The sequence below is a fragment of the Danio rerio genome, chromosome 4 (assembly GCF_052040795.2).
Source record: "Danio rerio strain M-AB ecotype USA chromosome 4, GRCz13ab, whole genome shotgun sequence".
Lineage (NCBI taxonomy): Eukaryota > Metazoa > Chordata > Actinopteri > Cypriniformes > Danionidae > Danio > Danio rerio.
This window is the reverse complement of record NC_141024.2, coordinates 73,865,221-73,885,000: the sequence shown is the minus strand read 5'-3', so window position 1 is coordinate 73,885,000 and position 19,780 is coordinate 73,865,221. Positions and strand designations below refer to the sequence as shown.

The window sequence follows — 19,780 nt, the reverse complement described above, 5'->3', positions numbered from 1 at the left end:
CGCTGGATCACCCGACCCGGCCGCCCTCCTCTTCCTCCTCCTCCTTCCCTAAACCCAAGCGACGGTTTGCAAAAGCCGTCTAGATAGAAAAAAAAAAAAGCAAAAGCCCTTGTCTTCGATTTCGACCGCGTTTTCGGATCCCGCCGCGTTCTCGCCCTTATTTTCTGGATTCTGTTTTTCATCTTACGTGATTTCCAGAACCGATGTTCCCCGCAGCCGGCTCCTCCTCCGGGGCCTCCGCTCCGCCGACGCAACGCTGTGAGCTAAGCGGACAAACTGGTTGCATCGGGAAAGCCCTCCACTCGGAGGCGAGCCGTCGGCCGGCGAGCGCGAAGAGGAGGAGCGGAGCGGCGCCACACCGCCCCGCAGCGTTCGCTCGAAAAAAAACTAAACGCGGCCTTACGTACCTGCGGCCACGTAAATCGCGGTCTCCAGAAACGTCCGCGGGGCTACGTTTCCAGAATGAGCTTGGGTTGCAATGTAATGTTGGTTGACTACCTTGATGTCAAAATGACATTATAGACATCTAACCCCGCCGTCAAAAACGTAAAAAGAAACAACAGAACACCTCTCAAAAAAAAAAAAAAACGCACCTATGTGTAGCTCAAGCTCTGTGATTGGTTGGCTTGGTAGCGCTAATGAGCGTGGGCGGTGCTAATAGCTGTGATCTTGTTGGAGCGAGTGTTTACAAGTGTCGAGTCCTTAGCGTTCTAGATGGAGACTGTTGTTTTGCGTTTACCTCATGAATAAAGTTGTTGCACGTCCCACCTCTAAATGAGAGTTTCAGCTACTTGTAGCGTTCAGTAAAAAAAAATAAACACAGCAAAGAAACTCGACACAGATGAACATAAACACCTACTGCCAGCTAGTGCTTCTGAAGTGTTAATGCAGAGCAGCACAAACAGCACGCAGAAGTATAAATGCACAGCTACGCGCAGGGCAGGCGCCGGGGGTCACGCCGGTCACTCGACACAAGTATAAATCCGCCTTTAGTAAGTAGTGAATCAGAAGTTTATGGTTAAGTCTAGATCAGATACGCGGCCGGCTGGAAGTGCGATATGTACATCAAGTGTAGTAGCATTTATTATGACACTGTATAACAATAGTTAATACTTTTACAGTATTGTCACGGTTGGGTTCAGGGTTGGGGTGGGTGTTAAAATAAATTTAATTAAGTAACTTAATAGATTATATAAGTAATACTCTGTACAACTACTGTTTTTACATTACTCTGACGGTTGGGTTTAGGGTTGGAGTAGGGGTGGACGTTAATAAAATAAAATAAATTGGAAATTTAATAAACAATATAGATAATTGGGGCGGTTTGCTGTCGAGTCAGCACCTCTAAGACCCAGGCTCCACCAGAAAAAGGTGGTTTGCCATCCCCAGATTGGAGGAAAGTCCTTACCCCAGGTGGAAGAGTTCAAGTATCCGGAGGTTTTGTTTACAAGTGAGGGAAGGATGGTGCTTGAAATTGACAGGCGGATTAGTGGAGCAGTAATGCGGTCGATGTACCGGTCCGTTGTGGTTAAGAAGGAGCTGAGCCGAAAGGCAAAGCTCTCGATTTACTGGTCAGTCTACATTCCTACTCTCACCTATGGTTATGAGCTTTGGGTCATGACTGAAAGGACAAGATCTCGGATAAAAGCAGCTGAAATGAGTTTCCTTCGCAGGGTGGCAGGGCGCACTCTTATAGATAGGGTGAGGAGCTCTGACACCCTGGAGGAGCTGGGAGTAGAGCCGCTGCTCCTCCACATCCAGAGAAGTTAGCTGAGGTGGATTGGACATCTGGTTCGGATGCCTCCTGGACGCCTACCTAGGGAGGTGTTCCAGGCATGTCCCACCGGGAGGAGGTCTCAGGGAAGACCCAGGACTATGGAGAGACTATGTCTCTCGGCTGGCCAGCGAACGCCTCGGAAGTCCCCCGGAGGAGCTGGAGGAAGTGTCTGGGGAGAGTGAAGTCTGAGGTTCTCTCCTAAGACTGCTGCCCCCCGCGACCCGGCCTCGGGAAAACGGCAGAAAATGTATAAATGAATGAATATAAATAATTCTTGTTAACTTCCGGCCGCAACCACATCGGATCTGGCAACAACTGGAGTTTATTGAGGACCAATAGCAGGAATAAACCTTAAAACAAAGTGATTAAAACCATTTATCTTTAACATAACAAGCATATCGCAGTCCATCACGTCAAGCTGTCAGTTTTCTCATCGGAAATAGAAACCCTTTTCTTGTTTTTCTAGCTTATGTAAGCTGGACTCTTTATGCCGATTATTAAAAGATGTTCAGTGAAGCTGAAAAGTAGAAAAAACAAGACATATTGACCTTCAGAATTATGAATGCATTATCGAAGTCACGGATCCCTGTTATCTACGGCGCTGCTAAACTCCCTGCAAGCACACAACAGATCTGAAAAGACAAGCATTGAGCTGCAAATGGCAAAAGGCATGGACTCGTGCCAAGGTGTGGAATGGATCCCTGTCTGAAAATAGCAACCGTTTGAACAGCTCTCGGATGTAACTCCGCTTGGCAAATCCTCCATGTGCGTCAAGAATCAGTGGAGATGTCAGGGATGGGTTTGTGTGGTGCTGATGGAAGATGGTAATTGCTAAGTGCTTGGATGAGATCAAGACCGGTGTGGTCAATGTCTAGACTGCAGCTCATTTGAAAGGGTCGAGTTGAGAGGGAACACTTTCTTGATGGTTTTGTAAAAAAAAAACCTCTTGATTTACTAGGAAAAACCAGTCAATTTAAGAACTCAAGACTTTGAAGACCGCACTAAAAGACACAGACACTTGGTCATCTTAGCATGTCCTATTAGCACGTACTTTTTAGTGAAAATGTATATTCAAGAGTTCACACTTGGAGATGGTTGATTATAAAGCTTGTTTGGCATGCTGTCCCAGGAGCTCCTCATAAGATCCTCGAGCCCTGGGCTCCCTCCAGTTTGCAGGGCTAGAGGGGAGTTTGAGCTCAGGTAGATCCCGAGAACTCCCCTGCTTATTTATGGCTAATTGCTATAGGAATTGCTGATTACGAGCTCGTCAATGGTGCCAATTTGGTTTGGTCAATTTACTTCTGTCGCATGTCGTTGGAAGGGAACCAGAAAACCTGGGGGAAACCCTTGCGAGTACATGGAGAACACGTACACTCCTCACAGACACATCTACTGGCCAAGTAAGGACTTGAGCCAGGGACGTTCTTGCTGTGAGGCAACAGTGCTAACCACTGTGCCGCCGTGCCACCCTGTAAAGGAAAAGGGAGAAGCAGTAGGGGGATTCATCAAGACGAAAGATACTGAGTTTAGGAACTCTGGTGATTTATAGTGAGCTAGGAATCCTCCGATTGGTGAATCACGCGTTAGCTAATGCAGCACCAGCTGTGGTCAATCATAAGCATGTGATCCTCTTGAAATTAGCTTATAAATAAACTTCACTACTTTTAAGTGTGCAACAGTAGAGTGTGCAGGCTGCATGGACATTATTGGACTATTATGTTGCTTAGTTACGTGCCCTGTGAATCATTCTGACACATCTTCCACGTTTTTATTTAATTTCCTACTTTAATGGAGAAGCAGCAGCAGGTTAATCTGCCATCCACGAGTATTTCTTGTAGAGAAATCTCCTCAGGTCTTTGTATAATTATCATTTCAGAAGTGAATGGTCAAACACGTCTTTATAGAAGTTCACATCGTTGCGGATGAAATATAACACTGATTGAAATATTTTCCAGTAGGCTAGATACTAATTAACAGTAATTTAAATATCTTTACCAAAAATTCTCCACTTAATCGTCGGTCTCATGCGTTAACACGTTTTGCCTGCATTTGTACTTCTAATTAAATTTACATCTAAAATAGAATGTATTGGGAGCACTATTACTAGTTAACAGTTGAGTCAACTTAAAAAAGCAAGTTGCAGAATACTGCCTTACAATTTTAAGTTGAGTCGACTTTTTTTTAATCAGTGTATACACAAATCTGACTTCGACTTTCTAGCGGAAACACAAGACCACTTGGGTAACTTTGGACTACACATTTTACCATACTATCTGCTTGTTAAGTGTGACGTCACGCAGAGCGGCTTGCAGGTTCAAGCGCTCTATCAAACTGTATAGGGAGACTCAAAAAAAGGCAATAATGAACGCTTACAAAGCACTGTAATACTTTCAAAAATCACGATCGTAATAATATATAAATATATTTTCCAAACAACAAAATTGTGGCTAGTGAAAATGGCAAGTGACTAGTAATGTTGGAAATCTACTAGCCCCAGTGGCGATTATATAATCGCAATATATATATGCAATTAATTTTAAATATTTAACGCGTTGAAATTTTTTTTACGCAATTAATGCAGTTGCAGGTTGTTGTTTTTTTACTTGTGTTCAAAGTAAAAGAAATACGCAAAGAAAATACGAATAAGACCAAGGAAGCACTTTTTGAAGGCAAGTTTCAGTATAAATAATTAATGTCGCATTACCAGGCTCTCCAGCGTTTCATGCAATTTCGGGTGTTTTATTTTTAACTTTCGACTTCTGTTTTAATGGAATTTGATACCGCATGATGAACGGAAAGAAAAACCTCCACATTTTGTGACTTGGTGGTCCTTTAAGCTAATCAAAAATCGCTGCTTACATGGTCGACTCTTCATAAGAGCATTATCGTAATCATATTAAAATCATATTAATCATTAACCAGGGGCGAGGCAGTGGCACAGTCGGTAGTGCTACTGCCTCACAGCAAGAAGGTCGCTGGGTCGTTGGTTCGAACCTCGGCTCAGTTGGCGTTTCTGTGTGGAGTCTGCATGTTCTCCATGCGTTGGCGTGGGTTTCCTCCGGGTGCTCCGGTTTCCCCCACAGTCCAAAGACATGCGGTACAGGTGAATTGGGTAGGCTAAATTGTCCCTAGTGTATGAGTGTGTGTGTATGTTTCCCAGAGATGGGTTGCGGCTGGAAGGGCATCCGCTGCGTAAAAACGTGCTGGATAAGTTGGCAGTTCATTCCGCTGTGGCGACCCCAGATTAATAAAGGGAATAAGCCGATAAGAAAATGAATGAATGAATGATCATTAACCATATTAAAATCGTAGTATTGGTGTACATGTAAATGAAGTGCCAGATGATGTCACGAGCTGCGTATTCCTCTGCCTTTCAGCATGCGCCCTCTAATGTTTTATGTTTGACGTGATTCCCCCTTAAACGCAAGTGTCTGCTTCGCGTTGTTGTGTCAGAATCATTGTGAAATACAGTCATACTTTAGAACGCTTAGTTTAAGCAACTTTTATGAACCTGTTGAATCTAAAGGGCGTCACTCTGGCTGCCCTGTCCTGCGCGCATTGTGTGAGTGTGTGTTTGTGTCTGTTTCTTAGCAACAAACCTGCCTACACGTCGTTGTCCGTAGCCCCTAAATCAAAAAGTTATAAATTGCCGTGAGATTGCGTTGCACTCTCAGCTCACATCATTCAAAAGAAAAGGTCCATATTGCCCGATAATATCTAAAGACTGGACTGTTTTAGCAACTGGCTGAATGTAAAGGACGACTAAGCAAAATTGTTTCTGCTTTATAATTATTGTTCTCAACTCACAGCAATTCAACATTACAATGAGTAAAATTGTTTGTTTTTTAATACTTTATTATTATTATTATTATTATAATTTTCCATATCTGCAAGGCCTGTATTTTGCCATTTTTTTTTCAGAATCCAACTTAGAAATCTTCATTTTTTTTCTTTATTGGCATTGATTGTTTTAAAACTCAAATAGCGTAAACATGCCTGTGTTTTCATTTCTCTAATAAATATGGCTGTCAAGCCAGGATCTTGATGGTTTATTGTGGGTGTGTCGTTTACATGAAGAAATCTTAAAACGTATGTGGGCCACTTTTGGCAAATATTCGACACAGTAAGCTATGGCTAATGTGAATTTGAGCCAATAGTGGGCCAGAAAAGATATGCCAAATGTGGCCCGGTTATGCTAAAACAAATGTGGGCCACTTTTGGCAAATATTTGGCACAGTAAACTCTGGCTAATGCAGTCGTCAGCCTATAGTGGCCCAGAGGAGATATGGCAAATGGGCTCAGTTCTGGTTCATTTGATTGAATTCTGGCTAATCTGTGGTATTGCTTTAGCTTATTTGTGGCCCAGATCTGACAAACAGGAGCGGACCACCCTAGAGCCATCATTCCATTCAGTATGTGGTCCAGATGTCAGTGTCTGGTGTGGGCCGGATCTGGGCCAGAATGAAAGAAAATGTGGCCCAGAATAGGGTCCGTTCTGGTTCATTTGGCTGAACTCTGGACGATATGTGATGTTGCTATTGCTTAATCGTGGCCCAGATCTGGCAAACAAGTGCCATCATTCCATGCGGTATGCAGGCCGGATGTAAGTGTCCGGTGTGGGCCGGATTTAAGCCACATGAACTTTGCTAGCTGGGTATAGTCTTTGCACAAATCATATCCATCACATCATATAGATCATCTTTAGTAGTCGTCTTCACTGGTTTTAAAACCCTCTACTCTCCATAAATACGGATGCATCCGCAGGTGCCAGATATACCAGACAATCTCAAACACACAATGTTCCCTCGTAAGGGGCTCCCGCTGGTCAGCAGACGGTCTCATTCACTCTATCCTAAGGTACACACACACACCTCACGCTGACATTTAAGTTATGAGGCTTGCTCAAAGGTCTTAAAACACACAGCGCCGACAGAAAAGTGCGAGTTCAACAGCCATTTGTCTTTCTCACGCACACACACAAAGGCCTTGGAGGCAGCATTATAATGACTGAAACCTCCACAACACTGGGTCGTGATTTCCCAGAATGCCACAATGACAAGCTGTTGTGTGTGTGTGTGTGTGATTAATTAGAAGTGTGTTTAATCACACATCACTAGAAAGCTGGTGTCAGCCCAGCTTAAAGTCTGCATGAAAGAGAAGCTGCTGAGACTTTTAGCTCGATACGTTAGTTTAATGAACTTCCAACTGAAACTGAATATTGAGTAGGGGGCGGGGCTTTTTTGTGCATCATAACCTGATAGCACAGAACAGTAAGTGGGGCGTGGCTAAAAATATTATGGCTGAAGCTATCAACAACCCAGGATTATTCTGTAAACGTACCCCTGTATACATTTCTGGAGAGCGCCAAATGCGTCCCAGGAGCTACGTTTTTTTGCAGTTGTTGTTTTTTGTGAATCCGTCAAGAGGCTGCTGTGTACGCTTTTTCAGATCTCAAATTACTCTCACGAGTCTATGGTGTTCTCGCGTACACAAGATGCAGTTTCAGGTGACTGAACTTCAGTCAGAGGAGTTTGAGCATGCGAAATTCTGTCGTATGGTGCTGCCAAAAGGGGCGGGATTAAACAAGATAATTAGACATTTTAAAAAGCGAGCGATTGGTCCATATTTTAAACTTCTGTTCAGAGAGGTCAAGTTTTGATCCTCGATTGGTCTCACGCAATCATGTGATGCAGTTTCAAACTGCGAAAACTTGTCGCACAAGCTTACGTTTTCAGTCTGACGCATTCGTGTACGTATGAATGGAAGTCTAGTGTGACCGCAGCTTAAAGATTTACGCAAGTCAGAGCACAGTGTGGTCGTGAGGACACTATTGGTGCGTTTACACCAGACACCGATTAATCGTTTGACACCCTTAATGTACGAATTACGCGATCTGCTCGAGTTGGAAAATCTGAAATTCAGCGGACAGTCATGTCTAGGAAACCAATCAGGAGCTTGCTCTTGTAGGGGCGTGGTTATGGTGTACTGCCTGTTGTTGGTGTCCCGAGGGGAAGTCCTCTTGCCGATACCGGACAACAGCTCATCAAGTGTGGTTTATTTATAATTATGTTGGCTTGAGAAAGCCAACACACTGTTATACTATATCCTCGAAACCAAGCGTATCTCCTCCTAGGCCGTTCAACCCACAAGGGCCAAATTTGGTCAAAATGTGCCCTTTTGCATTCAAGATTGTTGCTATATCTCCTCATGCCAATCAGACTTTTTGTTTTTGAATACATTTTTTAAAAAAATATTACATTTTAATAATCCGGGCATGTAAAACAATTGTTCAATCTCCAAATTAAGCCAAAAGCCGTGTTCTGCATTAGATTTTGCCAATATATCTTTTCAGATTTATCAGACTTTTAGTTTTCCGATGAATAATTTTCAAGCATTTATTTTTTCTTAAAATAAGGCAAGCCATAAACTCCATGAATTAAACTCCATATATTTTACCGATATGGCAAGCCACTTTTATAGTCCGTTTTTTACTGATGTGGCAAACCATTTTTACAAAGAGTCCATTTTTTTACTGATATGGCAAGCCATTTTTACAAAAAGGTAAAAATTTTAACTGATTTGACAAGCCATTTTTACAGAGTACTTTTTTTTACTGATATGGCAAGGCATTTGTATAAAGAGTCTGTTTTTTACTGATATGGCAAGGCATTTGTATAAAGAGTCTGTTTTTTACTGATATGGCAAGCCATTTTTACAAAGAGTCCGTTTTATTCACTGAAATGCCAAGCCATTTTTATAGTCAAATTTTTTACTAATATGGCAAGCCATTTTTACAGAGTCTGTTTTTACAGATATAGCAAGCCATTTTACAAAGAGCCTGTGTTTTACTGATGTGGCAAGAATTTTTTACATAGAGACCGTTTTTTATTAATATGTCAAGCCATTTTTAGAATTTTTTTTTTTTTACTGATTTGACAAGCCATTTTTATAAAGAGTCCATTTTTTTTATTAATATGGCAAACCATTTTTACAAAGAGTCTGTTTTATTTACTGAAATGCCAAGCCATTTTTACAAAAAGGTAAAATTTTTACTGATTTGACAAGCCATTTTTACAGAGTACTTTTTTTTACCGATATGGCAAGGCATTTGTATAAAGAGTCTGTTTTTTACTGATATGGCAAGCCATTCTTATAAAAAGTAAATTTTTTACTGATGTGGCAAGCCCTTTATATAGAGAGTCCGTTTTGTACTGATATGGCAAGCCATCTTTACAAAGGGTAAATTTTTTTTTACTAATATGGCAAACCGTTTTTTCAAAGAGTCAGTTTTTTTATTGAAATGGCAAGCCATTTTTACAAAAGTCAAAAATGTTTTACTTATATGACATTCCCAGTCCTAGCGTGGTCACGTTGGCTTTCTCAAGCCAACATCAAAGTTAGTCAACGAACTTTAGGTTTTAGTTGAAGTTTAATATACAACTAACTTCGAGAGGTGCACGTGCTCATGATTGACCACATGATTGACGTACAATTTAGTATGATTTGCTCATCACCCAATGACGGTTAGGTTTAGGGGTGGGGTTAGGGGCCACGCCTCTTTTTAAAATCGTACATTTTCATACGACTGAACTCATGAACTCATCGTACGTATGAATTCGTACGAATTAGCCACTAAACTGACAAAACGTAAAACACTTACGTTTCCTCGTGACATCAGGCTGGTTTTGCTGTTGTCTAAATGCTTTCCAAAAGAAGTGCAGACAAGTGTTGTAGACAAGGCCAGCTCATTTAAATCCAAATCCAGGCCAAGGCCTGAACATGTTTCGTCAAAGTCAAGAGATCTGAAGAGGGTTGAGTTTAAGTCCAAGGCCAACACAAAATGTTTCAGTCCATTAACATAGGCTCTTGAAATCGACCTTGAGATACACTTGAAAGCAAGGTCCCTGCTCAAAAATAAATCAAAACCAGCATCTGAAGCTGCTAATGTCTGGGATAAAACTGCCTGGAGTTTTGGACGCGACTTCCCTTGACATTTACTGCGGTTCAGGGGTTATTCCTGTAAAAATGCAGACTGACTCGAGCGTAAAAAGCAGACTGACTTTGACTATTCACTCTTAAAGGACAAAGGGTCTCCTTTTTAGTTTCAAAAGGTGCTGTGTAAATGGGTTCTGGTTATATTCATATGCACTTCATATATTTTATACGCCATATGCACTGTTACATAATATACATAAATTAATATACAGTTAAAGTCAGAATTATTAGCCCCCAGAATCATTATTAACACATTTCTAATCATAATAGTTTTAATAACTCATCTCTAATAACTGATTTATTTTCTCTTTGTCATGATGACAGTAAATAATATTAGACTAGATATTCTTCAAGACACTTCTATACAGCTTAAAGTGACATTTAAAGGTTTAACTAGGTTAATTAGGTTAACTAGGCAGGTTAGGGTAATTAGGCAAGTTATTGTATAACGATGGTTTGTTCTGTAGACTATCGGAAAGCTTAACAGGGCTAATAATATTGACCTTAAAATGGAGTTTAAAAAATTAAAAACTGCTTTTATTCTAGCCGAAATAAAACAAATAAGACTTTCTCCAGAAGAAAAAATATTATCAGACATACTGTGAACATTTCCTGAATCTGTTCAACATCATTTGAGAAATATTTAAATAAGAAAAACAAATTCAAAGGGGGCGAATATTTCTGACTTCAAATATATAGTTAAAGGCAAACTTTTTAGCCCTCAGGTGAAAATGTAATTAGTTTAATAAGTCAAAATAGATTTAAAAGAGCAAGGCCATTTTTCAGAGTATGTGCTCTGTCTTCTGTGGAAAGTCCATGTTATTTTACTTTAAATTAGTCAAATAGTATGTCAACATTATTAGCCCAGCGAGTAAAACAACAATAGAACAATCGAATTAGCCAATAGTTAACCTAATTAACATATTACGTTTTAAAGGGGAACTACTGTGCCCCTTTTTACAAGTAACATAAATCTCTCATGTGCCTAGAGTGTGTAAGTGAAGTTTTTAGCCTGATTTCATGAGGAAACGTAATTTTTTTTTACGTTTTGTCAGTTTGGTTACTATTTTGTCATCTGAGACAAATTTAATAAATCCTAAAAGATTCCTGAAATTCTAGGCTAAAATCGGTGATCTTTGATCGTGTCAGAAGTTTTTACTTTCCTGCAGTGTGACAACAGCTGCGATGAGCATCAATCCAAGAACCAATCGGCGCTCCGAATTTGATGATGCAATCTATGTGACAATTCAAACGGCCGCGGGGAAATGTCAAAACTGTTTATTTCTTCCTGGTTTTATCCGCTTGTTAAGTGTGACGTCACGCTAAGAGGCTTCTGGGTCCAAGCGCTCTATTTAATTGAATGGGGAGACTCATGAAATGGTAAAAATAAACATTTACAAAGCGATTTAATGCTTTCGAAAATCACGATCGCAATATATATGTCCATGCCTAATATACGATGGCCAGAAAGTCATTCATTTTTAATAAATTGTTAAATTTTTGGTATTTGTTATGCAGCAAGCCCCGAGATTGTTGTGTACACTATGACTTTATGTAAAATTAACTTTAATGTGTGATAGGAATAAAACGTGATCATAAACGAATGATTTCTCCACTCAAATGAATGGCGGCTTGGACCCGGAAACAGTATTACATACGTCACAAACACGTCACCACTTAACAAGCGGATTGTTGAGACCATTTCAGAGGCTAAAATCGGTATAGTAAAAGTGTCTCGGGTAGATGACCTCAAACTCTGGGGCGTTTTCTTCCATGTTTGGCGCGTCTACATTGTCGGTCAGTTTGACTTCATGACAGCTGAGATCTCACTGAAGCTGTTTGTGCAGTCTGATATGCTACAATCGTTCAGGATTATACAATAAATAAATAAAGCCGGCCTTAATTTGTACAAATTCACACAAGTTGAGTCGTACAACAATATACGATTTTAAAAAGGAGGCGTGTCAGCCAAACCCACACCTAAACCCATCCATCATTGGGGGATGAAAAATCATGCTAAATTGTACGAATGGGACCGTACGAATTCATACAAATAAACCACTGAATTCAAATGTTATGAATTGCCGTGAGATTGTGTTAAAAGTTTTAACTCAAAATGCCAACCCAGGCTCATTCTGAAAACGTAAACCCGTGGACGTTTCTGGAGATCGCGAAATACGTCCCGGGAGATATATGCATTTTTGCAATTTTTGTTTTCGTGAATCCGCAAGAAGCCACTGTGTGCACTTTTTCATATCTCTGATGTCTCTCGCAGTGCCGTTCGCACCCGCTGTTCTCGCGTAAACCAAACAGAGGCCGCTGTCGACCGACTGAATGATTGACTAACTGAATGATAAACTGGCCAGCCGACCAATCCAATCGACTGATCCACAATCCTCCTTACCTAAACCCAACTAATTTTATCGATTGACCCGCCCACCCACTTACTTCCCTAAACCCAACCGACGATTTACAAAAGCCGTCCAGAAAAAGAAAAGCCCTCGTCTGATTTAAAACGTTTTCGAATTTTACCACATTACCTGTTATTCACTCATTTTATTTTTTGGATTCTGTTTTTGTCTTACCTGATTTCTGGAACCGCTCATACCCGGACTCGAACTCTGTCGTTGTCATGGTCAACTCCTTTCTGCGTCTCAAGTCCGCCGACGTACACAATGAGCTAACGGGACAACCTAGTTGTGGCGGGAAAGCCCTCCACACGGAGGTAAGCGGTCAGCTGGTAAGCGCGAAAAAACGGCGTCATACCGCCCCGCAGTGTTAGCTTAAAAAACATAAACGCAGCCATACGTACCTCCGGCTACATAATTCGCGCTCTCCAGGAACGTCCACAGGACTACGTTTTCAGAATGAGCCCGTGTTGCAAAATGCCCCACAAATAATTTTTCCCTTAAACTGCTCCGTTTAGGCTTTGATCCTAATTGTGCCGTTTTGTCGACGCTTTAAATTATAAAGTCCTAACTGTAGAGGAAGAAGATATGGGTAGATTGGCCTGCCTGCAGTCTCTACCTGTCTCCAATAGAGAATGTGTGGCGCATTTTAAAGCGCAAAATGTGACAACATACCGTTTCCCACCTTAAGACTTGTTTGCTAACACTATTTGCCAACACTTTAAGTCATAATTGATAGTATTAACTAAGACTATTAGCTCAATAAACTGCTAATCAGCTGCTTATTAATAGTTAGTAAGGTAGTAGTTGGGTTAAGGTGTTGGGTAGGGTTAGGGGTACAGAATAAGATCATACTTTATAGCTACTAATATACAGTAAACATTTTAATAATAGGCAGGTGATAAGCCAAAAGTTATTAGCATGAATTGTGACTTAAAATAAAGTGTTACCTTTTTTTGAAAACCAATACATTTGTTAATATGAGCAACACAAATGATCAAATGTGTGAGCAAATGTCCTAAACAGAAAGATGGACAGCACATTTCTACTTCCACTAGAAAAAAAGCAAAGCCAAATGTCTAAGCTAGAGCAGGTTTGTCATCCTTAATGGTGTCATTTAGATCCCATTTGGATTCCGCACAGAAGTGATCGTGCTGATTGGGAGACGCGGTATCAAAATTCCACATAAAACGCCTAAAATGGCGGAAACCATCTATGCCGCTAATGACGGGACTATCTTTGGACGTGTAATTCGATTTTACAGTCATTTGTTTACATGGAGGGGGGGAGAATTTTTTGGCTTACGCTGCAGCCGGACACCAAAATGGATGATCTTGTAGGCTATGCTTTCAGTTATTCACGGAGTTCTTTTGACGTGTTGAGATTCGAAAAGAGTAATATAAAGTCTTCGTACTATTGTCCACATTGACACTTGCTATCATTAGTTAACATGAATAAACGGTGGACAACCTTTTTTTCATTAACGGTAATTAAAATGAATGAACACTGTAGTACAGTGGTCCCCAACCTCCGAGACTGGTACTGGTCTGTGGATCAATTGTTACCAGGCCACAGAGGAAATCATTAATTATTTCTGATTTATTTATTATCTGAGTCTGAACGATCTTTTATTTTGAAAAATGACCGTATTCTCTTGGATATCTCTTGGAGTATAGACAGCAGTCAGAGAGTGAAATTCAATACCTTTTAAGACCTTGTTTAAGACTCTTACATACATTTTAAGACCTCATAAAGACTTTAGGTGTCAACGGGAATCACTGGCAAGATTTAACTTACAGTATATTTACTAAATATGTAAGAAACTAATCCTAAACTAAAATATAATAATGGACAAAAATGGATTTAATCTAGCTAATTCAGCAGGTTGGCGCCTTTACAGATTCAAAAATAACTGTGTTTCCTTGGTTACTGCAGTAAACAAACCAGCATGATCTCAAATCTAGCAGGATTTTATTGATGTCATACACTACACAGCATCCTGATATTCGCAGATTTAATTCAGGAAAACTTTAGCATACGCTGCATAATCAAAAACTAAATCAAATTGAAAACCTTGCAAAATGGCATTTAAGAAACTTTTTAAGGGCCTTAAATTTCTCCACATTGATTTATCAACTTTTAATGCTTTTTTTAGACCCCGTGGACACCCTGATCTCGGTCACTTGAGAACCAAACTTTAACCCATGAGCAGCAAAATAAGTATGAAAGAGATATCTTCTTCAAAAGTTTCTTTGCTAAGGGGAAAAGGCCCAGTGAAGGACCCACAAACTGCCAAAGGAATGGATCCACAACCCATTTGTTAATAAATCAGGTGAATCCAGCGTGTCTGTGCAAGAAGATCAACAGCTGGAGATCACAAATGAAGTCATAAAAATATTGCCAGTACTGCTAACTTTGTTATTTCCAATGGAGGCAGCGTGATGCGCTCACGCCTTCCAGGCGCACGCAGTTAAAAACATCTTCACAATGAGTCACGTGACAGGAATTGACCGAGCAGCTACATATCTTTAATGGACTGAACACATTTTGGTAGACTTAGGCCCAATCCTAATTTTATTTTTGTACCCCTTCCCCTTCCTCTTGGCCCTTAAAACCGAGTGTGAAGGGGAAGGGCTTTAAAATGTACCACTAAGAATTAGGACAGCACCCCAGCACCTGCACACGTCATCATATGTCCTCGCGATCTCTTGCTACATATGAGATCAGACGATGGCGACTGCTGGAGTGATTCCAGTTGTGTTCGTTTTTGGGTATTTATCTTCAGGAAATCACTGAAGACATATATCATGTTATCATAACGATCTAATGTGGCAATAAGATCATATAACTATATATTCATTATGTAAACACACCAAAAACAACATTAACATAATAGCAGACACTGTAAACAGCGCATTCCCAGACACTAGACTTTTCTGACAGGGTATTCGAGTGTCATCGAGTGACAATGTTGTGGGTCTGCTGTACAGGAGTTATTACTAGGGATTATAGATCGCAGAATTTAGCGTTTTTTTTTTCAGTAGCATGACGTTAAAACAAGAACGCGGTCATGAATTTGTTAAAACACGTGTTTGTTTGTTGTAAAAATGCATAGTAATGACAAACTAGAACCTAAAGTTCATTGATAAACTTTGATGTTGGCTTGAGAAAGTCAAACGTTTATGGCATTGTTAGGTGGTTGCTAAGCAGTTGCTAAATGGCAATGCTCGTGTACATGTTTGATCAAATGCTAATACTTAGTAGGCATTTCTAGCATATGTTATTGCACTTAGATAATCATTCATAGCATGTAGCTAATCGTTATTAGCACTTGGCTTCCATTACCATTGTTACCATGCATGTACACAGGAAGTCCCAATTGCTAGCATGAGTCAAACAAGCCAATGCCCAGGTCCCTACGATTTCCTGATGTAGAGATATTGCCATTTTTAAATGGTTGCTAGGTTATACTGTTTTATTGCTATGGGGACATTTGACAGGTTAGTGATGATACATCAAAGCTTCTTGGCAATATGAGTGATCTTAATCAACCCCGATGTTTCTATGACAGTCTTTATGAGTGTCAAAAACTGGACTTGAACATTATGTGTTCCTGGTGTTGGGTTGCGGCTGGAAGGGCATTCGCTGTGTAAAATGCTGGATAAGTTGGCGGTTCATTCCGTTGTGGCGACCCCTGATTAATAAAGGGACTAAGGCAATGAACATTATGTAAAAATGGCTTGCCGTATTTTTTTGAAAATACAATGCTTAATAAGTGTAAAGGTGATACATGCAAAATTGGCTTGCCATATCAGTAAAAAATATGGAGTTTAAGTTAAAAATGGCTTGCCATATTATGAGAAAAATAATGCTTAAAAATTATTTATTGGAAAACTGTAAGTCTGATAAACCTTAAAGATAGAGCAACAAAATTTTACACATCTAAATACAGCTTTTGGCCAAATTTGGGGCTTGTATAATTTTTTTATATGCTCGGATTATAAAAATTTAATATTTAAAATTTTTTATAAAAAAAAAACAATAAGTCTTATAGGCATGAGGAGATATAGCAACAATCTTGAATGTAGAAGGCACATTTTGACCACATTTAGGCCTTGTGGCATGAACGGCCTAGGAGGAGATACGTTTGTTTTCAAGGACAGAGTAGTATAACAGTATGTTGGCTTTCTTAAGCCAACACAAAAAATACTAACTAGTGGATCTCCTTACTTCCGGGTGAAGCTATGCTGTCGTTGTGGCTGGTGTATTCCGGGAACATTTATTACCCCTTGGTTTCAAGTGTGGTCCTGAAAAATCTCTGTTCAAAGGGGTATCTAGCCCTTCCCTTTAGCCCGACGCCTTCAAGCTAAAGAGAATTGGGACACCGCTACCCCTTCACGGAAACGCACAAACCGAGGGGTAAGGGGAACTAATTATATCAGACAAACACAGAACACCCAAACACCGCAGTGTCTTTTAATTGTCCCCATAAATAAAACTTAAATCAGAGCTGCAGCAATGTGTTGTCATGCTTTGAGAAAGCGGTTGATGATCACCTGTCAATCTACATATACCCACCCCTTGAGCCGAGGTGATATTGTCAAGTGTTCACAATCTGCGGTGATACAAATATTAGCGACCATTGCTGTTATAAATGCATTTAATACTGTAGTAAATACATTAATTAACACCAACTATTGCAACCTATTCAACGTTAAATTATTATAAATTAAACGTATTTAACGTATTGTTTGTCCCCAATTTCGGTTGAAACCATAGAGTAAATATTGTATGTCATTATACATTCAACATTGATTCATCTGGAATCCAAAATCATATTGATCAATCTCTGGACAAGACGTGTGTATTCTTAAAATATAATATTTCCATCTTCGTATTTTAATTTTGGGGTTGGCTTTATTACTTTTTTTGTGTTCCAAAATACCAGCCTGCATATGAATGAGCTTTTGCATACGGACTGACTCACGGAGCGACAGATTGCTTGCGTTTGGTTGAATCTCAGACCGCCATCAATCTTCATGATAAACGTGATCCAACGGGAGTGAAGGGACGTGATGGAGAACAGGCTGAGAGCTGTGAGTGCATTGTGGGCTTGCACTCGGCACTGAGAAATGTGTGTGTGAGGAGGAAAAAAAACAGAGGGAGACACTAAGAGAGAGAGATAGAGAAATACTCCCATGGGGACTAACCTATTTCACTAATGAAAGCAATGAAGATTGTTTTGTGCTCAGGTGGTATACGGTATTATAAACACACACACACACACCGAGCTACACACATCAAACAAACAAGGCAGACACAACACAGTCAATCATCTGACCGAGGTATGAGATTTTCACAGAGACAGGCTTCTAAAATGCTGCATGATGGGGGAAAATGGCTTGAAGATCCTACAAATTATAGGGCATATATGGGCTCATTATTGATATGTACCCCTGATCATATTTCTGGAGAGCGCCAAATACGTCCCAGGAGATACATTTTTTTCAGCTTTTGTTTTCGCGAAGCCACCAGAGGGCGATGTGTGCATTGTTTGAGATCTTAAATTTCTCTTGCAAGTCCATTCGCGCCTGCTGTTCTCACGTAAATCCACCAGAGGCTGATGTCGACTGATTGAACTGATAGCGTTTTCGAAAGCAATCCAGAAAAAGAAAAGCTCCCGCCTGATTTTGACCACGTTTTCAGATCTTGTCACAATCTCTCTCTGTTATTCACTTGTTTATTTTTATTTTTTGGCTTTTGTTTTACCTGCTTTCTGGAACTGTTTTTTCACCGGATTCAAATCCCGTCGTCATGGTCAACTACTCTCTGCGTCTCAAGTCCGCTGACATACGCGGCGAGCAACTGGGCAAACTGGTAACAGCGGAAAAGCCGTCTACACGGAGGTAAGCGGTTAGCCGGTAGCTCAAGAAGAAACAGAAGCCATCGACAGCATCATAACGCCCCGTATCTTTCATTTTAAAGATGAAATGCAGCCGTATGTAGCTCTGGCAACATAATTCGCGCTCTCCAGAAATGTATACTGGGGTACGTTTTCACAACGAGTCTGTGTTGCATATATGTATAATGTCCGGCCTAAATGACTAATAATAGTTCCTAGTAAAACGTAAATAGTTGTGTAAGTTGCTTCCTTGTCCTCATTTGTAAGTCGCTTTGGATAAAAGCGTCTGCTAAATGACTAAATGTAAATCCAATACCGTTTTAATGCGAATGTTTATTTTTGTGTGTGTGTTTTTGTCAATTTCTTCAAATACCGTACAATCTCTAGCATACCGGTATCCGTTTTCTGCTTTCTACATACCAGTAATTGATGTAGATATGTTTGCTTCCCTGAGAAGAAATAAAAATGTATTATTAATAATAAGAAGATTATTAATTATAAGAAGAGCCAATTGTTATTATTAATTATTAGAAGAGCCAATAGTTAAGAAATTGCAGATTTTCAACTAGAAAAAAAAAAGTTGCTAAGGTGTGTTGCTAGGCGGTTGCTAACATAAATTAGCATGGTTCTAGTATGAATTAGCACGTTGCTAGAATGTTTCTAGTATAAACTAGCATGTTAGCATTATTTTAGCATGAATTAGCATGTTGCTAGTATGGATTGGTATATTGTTAGTATGGATTGGTATATTCAGTCTGATCTCACGAGGAAGTATTTTAGGTTTTGTCAGCTTAGTGGCTAATTTGTACGAATTTGTACGAGTTCAGTCGTACAAAAATGTACGATTTTAAAAAGTAGGCGTGGCACCTAACCCCACCCCTAACCCTAACTGTCATTGGGTGATGAGCAAATCGTTCTAAATTGTATGAATTAGATCATACGAATTCATGCAAATTAGCCACTAAATCAAAATGTTACGAATTGCCGTGAGATTTCGTTGGTATATCAGTGTGTTTCTAGTATGCATTGCTAGTAAAAATTGGTATGTTGTTAGTATGTCCAATGTAAAGTCAATGGCAGTTTTTTTTACAATGGAAGTCTATAGGACAGTTTCTAGGGTGCCAAAAGTGGTTGCTAGGGTGTGGCTAGTAAGTTGAAAGTTCATCAGTGATTGGCAGGTTATAAGGTTATAAGTTATAAGGAGTTAAATGAGCTCAACGTTAAATCTCTATCACAGTCTGGCGCAAAGTTATCAGTCACAAAGTTTGGTCCAATGTTAAGTCAAGGGGACTTTTTAGAAATTTCCGGGTCAGTTTTCAGGAAACCGCAAGTCGGATCAGTTGGAAAAGACATAGCAACATGAGTCAGACCAGTTAGGAGGTTTGGAGTTAGTTTGGTTTTTGTAGCTTGAACGGTTTAGGAGGAGATGCATATAGAAATTAGTCTCAGAATACGGAAGAAGAATACGTTTATGTAGTAAAACAGTATGTTCGCAAGCCCCCATAATTATACTCACAAGGAAACATAACTGTTTTACTAGTTTAGTCGTATGAAAATGTACGATTTTTAAAAGGAAGCATGGCACCAATTAAAATCTACGAATGACATCGTACAAATTCATACGAATTAGCCACTAAATCAAAAAGTTACGAATTGGCGTGAGATAGCGCTTAGTTAAACGCATCCTGAACATGTGGT

General features: G+C 39.9%; 2 protein-coding genes and 1 long non-coding RNA gene across 15 annotated transcripts in view; 1 reads left to right on the top strand and 2 right to left on the bottom strand.

The window, feature by feature from the left end:
• slco1d1 (solute carrier organic anion transporter family, member 1D1) overlaps positions 1-19,780 on the top strand; it is a 790,174-nt gene that overhangs the window by 513,957 nt on the left and 256,437 nt on the right. The gene's annotated exons all lie outside the window — the stretch shown is intronic.
• slc2a13a (solute carrier family 2 member 13a) overlaps positions 1-19,780 on the bottom strand; it is a 173,170-nt gene that overhangs the window by 37,258 nt on the left and 116,132 nt on the right. The gene's annotated exons all lie outside the window — the stretch shown is intronic.
• LOC141381869 (uncharacterized) lies at positions 6,069-19,060 on the bottom strand. Its single transcript, XR_015484363.1, has 5 exons — positions 16,121-19,060; positions 14,391-16,051; positions 11,094-14,297; positions 9,331-11,060; positions 6,069-7,544 (listed from the first exon to the last, which is right to left on the bottom strand). It is a non-coding gene; the product is annotated as an uncharacterized LOC141381869 (long non-coding RNA).